Source organism: Lynx rufus, unplaced genomic scaffold (assembly GCF_022079265.1).
Source record: "Lynx rufus isolate CCGP_SWC_20201006 ecotype Redwood Valley unplaced genomic scaffold, mLynRuf1.p SCAF_4, whole genome shotgun sequence".
Classification (NCBI taxonomy): domain Eukaryota; kingdom Metazoa; phylum Chordata; class Mammalia; order Carnivora; family Felidae; genus Lynx; species Lynx rufus.
The window spans coordinates 110575317-110587062 of record NW_025814856.1 but is presented as its reverse complement, the minus strand read 5'-3'; the positions used below and the strand labels follow the sequence as shown (position 1 = coordinate 110587062).

The window sequence follows — 11746 nt, the reverse complement described above, 5'->3', positions numbered from 1 at the left end:
TTATGATATTAAAACTTTATTTACATATGTTATTCCCTAAATAAAATATCCTTAATGAAAAAAAAAAAAAGAGTCCCTTACTTATCTTGGAAACCAACACTTTATGAGATGTATGGTTTGTAAATATTTTCTCCCATTTCACATATTGCCTGTTCATTCTGTTGATGAATATGAATCTTTGTCAAACACTTTGAAAAAAATTGAGGAGAAAAACTGCCCAAATCATTTTATGATTGTGTAAAAATCCTCACCAAATACTAGCAAACCAAATTCAAGAGCACATTAGAAGGATCACACACCATGAGCAAGTGATATTTATCCTTGGGATGCAAGGATATTTCAACCTATGCAAATCAGTGTGACATATCACACTAACATAATGAAGGATAAAAATAACATGATCATATCAACAACAGATGTAGAAAAACATTTCACAAATTCAACAGTGTTTCATGATAAAAAACAAAAAACAAAAAACCTCAAGCATCAAGGAATGGAAAGAACATTACTCAACATAAAATAGGCCACATATAACAAGCCCATAGCTAACATAATACTCAATGGTGTAATGTTGAAATTTTTTTCCTCTAAAATCAGGAACGAGACAGTGTCCACTCACCACTTCTATCCAACAGAGTACTGGAAGTCCTAGCCAGAGCCATCAGGAAAGAAATAAAAGGTAACCAAATCAGAAAAAAAGTCAGATAAAATTACCTGTTGGCAGGTAACATGATCCTGTAAGTAGAATACCATAAGACTCCACCAAAAACCGTTAGAGCAAATCAACAAATTCAGTGAAGTTGCAGGAAATATAAATAGACATATAAAAACCAGGTCCATTTCTATACACTAACAACAAAATATCTGAAAAGAAAATAAAAGAAACAATTCTATTGACAACAGCATCAGAAAAAATACAATACTTAGGATTAAATTTAACCAAGAAGGTATAAGATTTGTATGTTAAAATCTAGAAAACATTGATGACAGAAATAAGAAGACACACAAATACATGGAAAGACATCCTGTGTTTATAAATTTGAAGACTTAATATTGTTAAAATGTTCATACTATTTAAAGTGATCTACAGATTTGATACTATACCCATCAAAATTTTTTACAGAAATAGAAAAAAAAAAACAATTTTCAAATTGGTATGGAACTATAGAAGCCCACCAATGGTGAAACTCGTCTTAAATAACAAAGCTGGAGGCATCATACTTCTTAATTTTAAAACATCCAGTACAAGGTGTATACACTACAGCTACAGTCATTCAAATAGCATGGTACTGGCATAAATACAGACATATAGACAAAGAAATAAAATCAGAGCCCACAAATAACCCTACCCCATACAGTCAACTCATCCTAGACAAGGATGCCAAGGACACAGAATGGGGAACGGACAGTCTCTTCAACAAATGGTGCTGGGAAAACGGGCTATCCATATGTACAAAAAAACAAGGGAAGGGAGGGATGGAGAGAGGAAGAAAGAAAGGAAGAAGAGAAATGAAATTATGCCCTACCTTACACATATGCAAAAGTCAACTCAAATGGATTAAAGATTTCAACATAAGACCTGAAACTGCAGAACTCTTAGAACATAAGAGAAAAGCTTCTTGACATTAGTCTCAGCAATGGGTTTTTTGGTAAATAGAACAGTAAAAGGGCAGACAACAGAAGCAAAAATAGACATGTGTGAGTACCAACTAAAATAGTTCTTGCAGGAAAGGAAATAATCACTGGCATGACAAGGCCACCTACAGAATGGGAAAAAATATTTGAAAACCATCAATATGATAAGGAGTGAATTTCCAAAATATATAAGGCACTCCTATAACTCAAAAGAAAAATAATCTGATAAAAAATGGGCAAGGACTTGAACATTTACCTTCTTTAGTTGAAAACTCAAGTCCACACAAACACTTGCATGTGAATCATTATAGCCAGCCACTTTATTCATAAATGTAAAAAAAGGGGAAGTGGCAAAAATACCCTTCAACAGGTGAATGGAGGAAAAAAAAAAGTTGTGTATCCATTCAAAAGAATACTATTTAGTGATAAAAAGTCATGAGTTATCAAATCGTGCAGACACATGAATCTGAAATGCATTGTAATAAATGAAAAAAAGCGGTTTGCAAAAGCTACAAACTGTATGATGCCATTTATAAGACATTCCAGAAAAGGTAAAACTGTGAAGATAATGAATGAACAGGTGGCTAGAGGTTAGAGAGATGTTAAATTGGCGGAGCACAGAAGCTTTTAGTATCATAAAACTATTCTATAGAAAAATCCAAGGGTGGATATATGGTACTGTGCACTTATTAAAACCTGCTGAACCTTACAGCACAAAAATGAGCCTTTATATATGCACTTAAAAATATATCCTTTAAGAAGTTATGGGATCTCAAGACCAAACACAGAATGGGACAAAGAATCTAACTGAGTTACAAATACCTGAAACAATGTCATTAAAGAGGGTGGAGGAAAAGTTGCTAACCTAAGTAATGTAGGAAATAAGATCTCTAAAGTTAATTGGAACTACACTTAAGAACTGTATTCTAGGGGCGCCTGGGTGGCTCAGTCGGTTAAGCGTCCGACTTCGGCTCAGGTCATGATCTCACGGTCCATGACTTCGAGCCCCGCGTCGGGCTCTGTGCTGACAGCTCAGAGCCTGGAGCTTGCTTCAGATTCTGTGTCTCCCTCTCTCTCTGACCCTCCCCCGTTCATGCTCTGTCTCTCTCTGTCTCAAAAATAAATAAACGTTAAAATAAATAAATAAATAAATAAAAATTAAAAAAATTAAAAAAATAAAACTGTATTCTAGTTAACAAAGTTGCATCTCCTGGGGATACGTGTCAACACTTGAAACACATCTCTCCCGGGATCAAACAATTAATTAAATGAAAATGGATGGTGGGAGCAAGTTTTCTCACAGTTGGAGTAGGTGGCTACAGAAAAGCAAGGGGGAGAGACTAGAATAATCTATGTGGTAATGGATTAGAGTTGGAGACCTCCACATGAACTCACTTTCAGTTTAGTATCAGTGAATACTGTCACATATAAAGATATTTATAGGTATGCCTATATACACAGGCTAGAGTATGCACATATATATATATATGCATATATATATATTTCCTCACTCTGCCACCTAAGGGGACCTAAACGCAGTAACTCCCTGGTAGCAATGAGCTCACTTAATACTCAGATCTTGGTTTATAGTACCATTCACCAATAAAAATAACCATGGATTCCTGGGGGATATTAAAAAAAAAAAAAAAAAAAAAAGCTGATTCCAGGACTGGGGCAGGAAAAATACATGATCAATCTTGAGATCTTGTATTGCCAGAAAGTAAGGTGGCACTCAAAAACAAAGAAAAACAAAACAAACAAACAAAAAAACCCCATAGTAATATGAATAGGTCAACAGGACACAGCAACAAACTTGAAGAACTCCCAGTGACTGAAGGCAGAAGAAGTTATCAACAAAATAAAGTCGTAGTGCATTATAAATCAGAATATAGGAGTCACAAGTCCATACCGCTATAAAGACTTTACTCAAAAAAGTGGAGACTAGACAAATATGCACATAATTCCAAATAACTTATGCATATTTTCCATATTCAAGGAGGGAGAACCTAACCCTCCACTCCTCATGCTTGGGTTGCACATCGTCGGTTTCTTCCAAAGACAAGAATATGTAAAAAAAAAAAAAAAAAAAAAATTCCAAAAAAGAGTAATCTTACAGCAGAGAAAACTGACCACCACTGTCTCAGCCAGGTGATCAACAGATTCTCCTGAGACTGCACTGTAACATTCAACAAGAAGGATCAGAGATTATGGAAGACAGGTGTCCAATTTACGTTGTTGCTTCTAAGTGTAGCCATGCTCAGATACCCATGCTTCCCTCCCTAAACACAGCTCAGCCACCGCTTCTCAGGAAAGCATGAGTTTCACTAGTGATGGAGCAAATCCAAACTGATAGATACTGAGAATGAGAACTGGGGCAGAGTGTGAAATTTTCTCTTTCAAAATCTGGCTTTGACCCTGTGATTGGTAGAGAGTCAGCCCTGTGTTGTCTGTTGGATGTCACAGCATGCCTCACCTGCCAGCTTCCTCAGCAGCATCATAAGAATTTGTCCGTGAAAACCCAGTTCAGAGATCAACAACTAAGCAAATGTCTCTCAAAATGAAAGGGAACTGAGGGGAGAATTTGCTCCTTTTCTTGGCTTTAGAGAATGTGGCCCCAGAGAATTACGTTATCAAGTTTCATAAACTTGTTTTGTTTGGGGAAACAGGATAGTGGCTTTCTTCATTTTATAATGTTGTTGTTAAAAATTAACACAAATGGGTGTAAGCTTAGAACAACATAAGTTTACTCTCTTACAGTTTGAAAGGTCACAAGTCCAAAATCAGTTTCAGAGTTCACTGGGCTACAAACAAGGTGTTGGCAAACCTGAGTTCTTTCTAGAGACTCTGTGACAAAGCATTTCCTTACCTTTCTGGCGTCTTGAAGGCTAGCACGCTGCATTCGTGGCTCAAGGCTGCCTTTCTGCGTCAAAACCAGCAACAGTAGGCTGAGGGTTTTCCACGCTGCCCTCCGGGATTCTCTGCAGCTGGGGAAGATCTGCTTTAAAGAACGCCTGTGATTGGATTGGACCCACCTGGGTAATGCAGGGTACACTCACCATTTTAAGATTCCTAACTTCAAACACATGTGCAAAGTCTCTTTGTCATGGAAAACAACATCTCTGAGAATGAGAGCACAGGCATCTTTGGGGGCCATCTGCCCCGCCAGAGAAGTGCAGATTCCCATGTATCTACACTTACTCACGGATGATTAGCTCCCACAGACATCCCAAAACATATGATCTCCCACCAAACTAATCTCCCACCAAATGCATTTCTTCCTTGACTGGGGATATGCCCATCCAACAACTTAAGCTTGAAGCTCAAGAATATTTTTCTGCAATCCTTCAGCAGATTGTTAGATCTGCTCATTTTATTTCCTGAGTATGTCTTCAATCTATCCCTGCCCTGCACCTCTCCTACCATTACCTCAAAATAGTAGTACCTGAAAACAAAGTGCTTCTTGATTAATGGGGTCGGGCCTGTTGCCATTTGGTGGAGCTACTGATTTCTGCCTTGATGGAATTTACAGACAAGCCTGGCAGACACGCATTAAACAAATAAACATGCATAGTAAATGTTCCAGAGGAGGACATTCCTGATCCTCTGGTCAAGTACCCCTGGTGAAGTTTTCAAAACCTGAGGTTAAAAATTTCCAAATTTTCTAGAAAGAGGCCATCTAGATGACTAACGTCACAAATTTGCATGTCACCCTTGCGCAGGGACCATGCTAATCTCCGTGTTGTTCTAATTTTAGTACATGTCCTGCTGAAGTAAGCACAAGCTGACTAAAATGCAGTCAAAAGTACCTATGCGGGTATGTCTGATTCTGTAATATAAATATGGAAAAAAAGGACTAAATTATGAGGTGAATATGGCAATTTACTTTTTTTAAAATATAATTTATTGTCAAATTGGCTAACATACAATGTGTAAAGTGTGCTCTTGGTTTTGGGGGTAGATTCCCGTGGTTCATCGCTCGCTTGCAACACCCAGTGTTCATCCCAACAAGTGGCCTCCTCTATGCCCATCACCCCTTTTCCTCTCTCCCCCAGTCCCCCATCAACCCTCAGATTGTTCTCTGTATTTAAGAATCTCTTATAGTTTGTCTTCCTCCCTCTCTGTAACTATTTTTTTTCCCCTTCCCTTCCCTCAAGGTCTTCTGTTAAGTTTCTCAAGATGCACATATGAGCGAAAACATGTGGTATCTGTCTTTCTCCGACTGACTTATTTCACTCAGCATAATACCTTCCAGTTCCATCCACGATGTTGCAAATGTCATGATTTCATTCTTTCTCATTATGGCAATTTGCCTTTAATAAAATCAGGCTACGATGGATTTTTGAGCCCATCTTGACTAATGGTTGTCCAAATGAAGTTAAATTTCTGACTAGATATAATGAATCAGGCATTAGATATAATCCCACACTAGATAAAATGCATCAGAATGCCTGAGGTTAGGTCTGGCGATATGAATTCTAAACAAGTAGCCCATGAGCTGTACACATTAACATTAGGAAATTATTAAACCAATTTCAACTCACCAGTACTCTGTTCCATTTCCAGCTTCTCTAGTCTGTCCACATTTCTCAGCTATTGACCTCTTTTTATCTTCAAAGCCAGGAAAGCCAGGAAAGCCAGGAAAGCCAGGAACATCAGGTGGGATCCTCAACCTGCATCTCTCTGATTGTCCTTCTGTGGACACATCTCGCTCTGCCTGGAGCCAGGAAAATTTCTCTTCTTTGAAAGACACAAGTGATTAGATTGGTTCCACCTGGGAAACCCAGATTACTCTCATTGTTTCAGGATCCTTCAAATTAAACACCTCTGTAAAATCTCTTAAACCATGTAAAGCAACAGAATCAAAAGTTCCAGGGATTAGGAAATCGACATCTTCGAGGGGAGAGGGACATAATTCCTCCTACCACAATACATATTGTATACTGAGAGGCCTCCTTTTTTATTGAAGTATAGTTTATATATAATGTTATATTAATTTCAAGTGTACAACATGGTGATTCACCATGTTATTGAGAGCCCTTTCTTAGCTGCTCTACATGACGCACTGTATTAATCATTAAGTATTAAGCATTGAGCATTTTACCCAAGTGGAAACAAGAGTACACAGAAAACTTCCAGGAGACATACTAAAAAGAGTTTTTCCTACTCAAATTTTTATCCAAACTGGAGTCTTAAATTCAAAGAGAGAAGCTGTGTCTTCCAATATTCTACACAGGTCTCCATTTGACCTATAATACTAATATGTGTTTAACTGGATATAAAAATTAAATGGCCAATGGTTTAATATTCTTAAGGGAGCTTCCTATGGCTATAGGATCGTAAAGTATTGTTTTAGTAAGTCCTTGAATTAGGATTCTCCAGAGAAATAGAGCCAATGGGATATGTAGAATACAGAAAGAGATTTATTATGAGGGATTGGCTCACACTTATGAAGGTTGAGTAGTCCCATGATATGCTGCCAGCATGCTGGAAGTCTAGGACAACTAGTGGTGTAGATCCAATCCAAACCCAAAGGCCTGAGAACCGGAGGAGCCAGTGGTATAAATTCCAAAGCAAACCTGAAGGCCAAAGAAATTGGAGCACTAAAGTCTGGGGGCAGGAGAAGATGATGTCCCAACTTAAGCAGAGAGGAAATTAACCCAACACCTTTTTGTTCTAGTCAGGCCCTCCATAGACTGGATGATGCCCACCCACATTGGTGAGGGTGGGTCTTTATTCAGTCTACCAATTCAAATGCTAATCTCTTCCAGACAACACACACTGAAATAATATTTTACCTGTTCTCTGAACATCCCTTAGCCCAGCCAAGTGGACACAAAAAAGTAACCACTGTTACCAAATGTCTGTGGCGTATTGGAGTGTCATAGAGATAAAAGTTTGGATTAGAGAACACATCTGTCATTTGGATTACCATCCTTGTACATATATCATGCTAGCCTCAACACAAAATCAAACATGAAGACTTGAAGGCATAGTCCACAATCCTTATTTTAACACAGTCTCCTAAAGTAAATTGCCATCAGCTTTTAATTTGAGACCTACTTGCTCATATTCTAGTTGTGATATATACCTTTGTAGTTCAGTGGCAAGTTTAGGAACTCACTAAGGAATTACGGATTGAAGCAAAGGAGGCGTTGAACTTGAGATGTTGAAATTTTTGGAGAGAGGACAGTTTGTAGTATACATTACAAGTAAAAGAAATAAAAGACAAATGAATTATGAACTGCTTTATTGTCGAACTGACCACAGTTCCTTTAGGCAAGAAGTGACTCCTGCCACTTTGAAAAGGAAGATGCCATAATCAAAGCTATATAAATGGCAATGCAACAAGGCATTAACTCCCCAAAGGAGAGCACACTCCTTGTTTGTACAAACTGATAGCCCTCCACTCAGAAAACTCCACAATGACATACCGTTTTCATCACACATACCTACTCAGAGATTAACAAATCCAGTACAGATGTCCATTTGTGGAAAGATGTTCATACATTTCATTCAAACTTATCTGCCTACTGTTAAGACTAAAGAGATCTCTCTTGATTGGTTTCTGCTGGAAGCTTTGTGAGGCAAGCACAAAGCAGCGTGTAACTACACTTACTATAACCCTTGAGCTCCGGAGTGAATTAAATTTGTATCAGGAAGGATTAAAACAGAGATACTTTTTAAATGATGAGGTGTTCTGAAATACAGGGTCATGTTCCAAAAAATGATTGGGCTGAGCCCATAATTGGACATTTTACTACATAAAGATCTCCATAAAAGGATGGGTGAAGGAAGTCTATGGTCACGCCAATCCCATTTTGTTACAAATCTCTCTAAATCTACTCGATGTCATTTAAAGTGTATTTGAAAGGAGGACATGATAGTCTTGCCTATTAAACAAGATACCAGAAATGTTCTCCCACATACATTTCTTGGTTAAAGCTCAGATGTGTTTCCCAGAGGTGACTGTATCATCAAAGAATGCTTTTAGTGGCTTCTCACAGAGCTCATAAAGGAATTCTGAATGTTGAACAAGCTGTGATAAAACAGTAGCAACAGAGGGTGTCAAACATCAGGCACAGTTTAACAAGGAGACTTGGCTCCTGTTACCAAAATGATTCTGTTTACACAACAATTGATCAAGGCTTTGTAATTCATACACCTCAGCAGGCATCCTTTTTTCCCTGTTCTTTTCCTTTTTCTTTTCTTTTTTTTTTCTTTCTTCTCCTCTCTTCTCTTCTCTTCTCTTCTCTTCTCTTCTCTTCTCTTCTCTTCCTTCCCGTCTCATTTTTTTTTCTTTTCTTCTGATTCACAGAGGAGTAGTGGAAAACTTTCGTGTCTCCCCATGACTCCACCCCTCACATGACATATAGCCATAAAAAGTGTCATGTAGCTTATTAGAAAGAAAAAATAAATAAAATCTCAAAAGATGAAATTGATTGGGCCGAGCTGGGTAGTGGTTAGAGAAGGGAAGACAAAGATCACATAGTAAACTTACCTACCACAAACCTTCAACAGCGCACAGATGCCTGTGAATTTGGCATCTCCACCCCTAATGTTTAAGGTGTTTGAATATATTCTCCTGGCTGCTCTTAAACATCTGTAGTCCTATCACCTCCATGGTCCACAAAGTGAAGTAGCTATTTTTCCTCTCATTAGTTTGTTTCTACGTAACTGTTTTTTGTCACTTTTACCATCATTCTTCCCAGGCTAGACACCTTGAAACCATCTTTTACTTCAAGGCAAAATATGTAAAGGATGCTCAGTTTCTCTTAGCTGTTGTTCAAAGTTTCATAGTGTAGGCACATTCCAGAAGCTTAAACACATCTTGACGGAGCTTGAGGTAGGGAACCAACCTGGGGAAAGACTCCCATTTTTAAAATCAATCATTAAAAACTTCACAATAAAGTTACAAAATAACTGGAATATTTAGAGGTCGTGAAAGAGGACTTCGACTACCACCAGTTTGGCCTCAGTCTGTACCATCTAATAGATGAAGTTCTTCTTTCCAGCTCATCTCTTAACCCAGGCAATAGACCCTATGGATAAAGCATCTCCTGATGGGAACCAAAACTAGACCATTAAGTGTAAGGACTGCCCTGAACCAGCAAGACCCCCGTGACTGACCCCAAGACAATGATCATTTTGACATTTGCTGCTTACCTGCCTATACCCACCGACTTTTGTGACACATTTTCCTTATATAAACCGCGAGGTATTTTGGCACTTTGGAGACAGTCTGCGAGCAGTTAGTCCTCTGTCTTACCCTTGTTGGCCCCACTGATATAAATTCCTTTCTCGTTTCACCACCAGCTGGTTTTCCTGCCTTTGTATTTTGTTAGTGGTGAGTGGCCAAACCTCGTCTGTTTGGGACCCCTGGAGACAGAAGTTCTTGCACTCCTGTGCCTCAGCTACAGTGGTTGGGAAGTGACAACAAAAATTATCAATAACCATTTTACTGATGGTGCTTTGTGATGTCAATATTCTTCATACATGTAACTATTATTTAAATGAAACGCATCCAAGGGCACCTGGGTGGCTCAGTCGTTGGAGCATCTGACTTCAGTTCAGGTCATGATCTCATAATTCATGAGTTCGAGCCCTTCATCGGGCTCACTGCTGTCAGTGCAGAGCCCACTTTGGATCCTCTATCCCCCTCTCTGTCTGTCTCTTCCCTGCTCATGCTCTCTCTCTCGGAAAAATGAATAAACGTTAAAAAAAATAAAATAAAACCCCTCCAACAGTTTTTTCCCCAATAATCTATATTCCTCTGAAGATCTAACAAAAATCTTCAGTATAATTGCAATAATCAAGCAGTTTCAAGATACCTATCTGTATTCTTTACTCACATAAATCTATTTTTTCTGAGGTGCAGTCCTCCAAGAAATGCCTTGCTGGCCAACAACATAGCAGGAAGAGAACAATTTTATCATTCCTTTCTAGCCATCATCTTCATTCATGGTTCTGATATTTTCCCATTCCTCTGAGATTTGCACCTGTGGTGCCATTCCAATCAGGGGGAAGCTGGCAGCATGGGTAGTGAAAGAATTCACCCAATGCAGAACAAAGGAGATATAGAAGTTTATTGAATATGCTGCAAGAGAGAATCAGGCAGGACAGCAAAGGAGAGACTGTCTGCCACAAGGCGGTAGTGAGGGGCTCTAGTTACAGGGTGGAGTGAGGGAGTATGGAGATAAACGGAATTTTCCCTTTTTTGGTAAGTGTACCTGATTGTAAGTAGGCCACTGGTTAGTTTGGGTCTATGGTCATTTCAAGGTAGGTCACTTCATGCACCTGTTTGTATTCAGCTTGCTGGTCACTTTTGCCTTGCTCAAGTTTCCATTGCTCAAGCCTGTTGCCTAAAAGCAGCCTCTACAGCACCCACTTAGATGACTTGATTTTTGTCCCAAGGTATACATGTTGTTGCACTGCCCTTGAGAACGGGGCAAGTGAAAATGGCCTAAACTTTTACACAACAAAGTGAAACAACTGTGTGGCTTAAGTATACCTGAAGACAAACAGATGGACAAATTGCTCTCTCCATATTTCTTTGGTTCTATTGATTGGATGAAATTATTAATATTATCAGAGATATTTAATATCAAATTATAAGACCTATGGCAGAAAATTAAAAGCATTAGTTCTCCAAGAATGAATTCAATAATTCAGTTTGTTTCTAGCAAATAGACATAATTCCCCCTCTTTGGGGAAGACTAGCACAGCCCCCCACATAGATTGACATATATTACCTTGGGTGAGGGGCAGAAGGTGAAGTTTAAGCCTATGGTGAAGCAAGAGGTTGACCATGAAGAGAAACATCTCTTTTACCCAATAGAGGAACAAAGCAAGAAGAAAAAAGTTTAAAACAGAGAGTGTTTTAACAGATTTGCAATTTAATATCTGGTTTTGTTCATTTTCCATACTATGTCCTCAATCCGATGATCTCTTCTCACAGCACAAATTGAATGCTATCTCCAAAACTGCAACACAACAAATATCACCATTCACACTTTTCCAAGACATCCTAATGCTGATTCTTTCAAGACAATTTAGATTCATTCTATGGAAAAGAAAGGACATTTGTTTAACTCTCTTTACCTAGAAAGACATA

The 11746-nt window shown here is 38.5% G+C and overlaps 1 non-coding gene across 1 annotated transcript; it reads right to left on the bottom strand.

The window, feature by feature from the left end:
* Positions 1-5309: 5309 nt before the first annotated feature.
* LOC124525217 (U6 spliceosomal RNA) lies at positions 5310-5413 on the bottom strand. The gene has a single exon (XR_006965438.1). It is a non-coding gene; the product is annotated as a U6 spliceosomal RNA (small nuclear RNA).
* Between the last annotated feature and the right edge of the window lie 6333 nt (positions 5414-11746).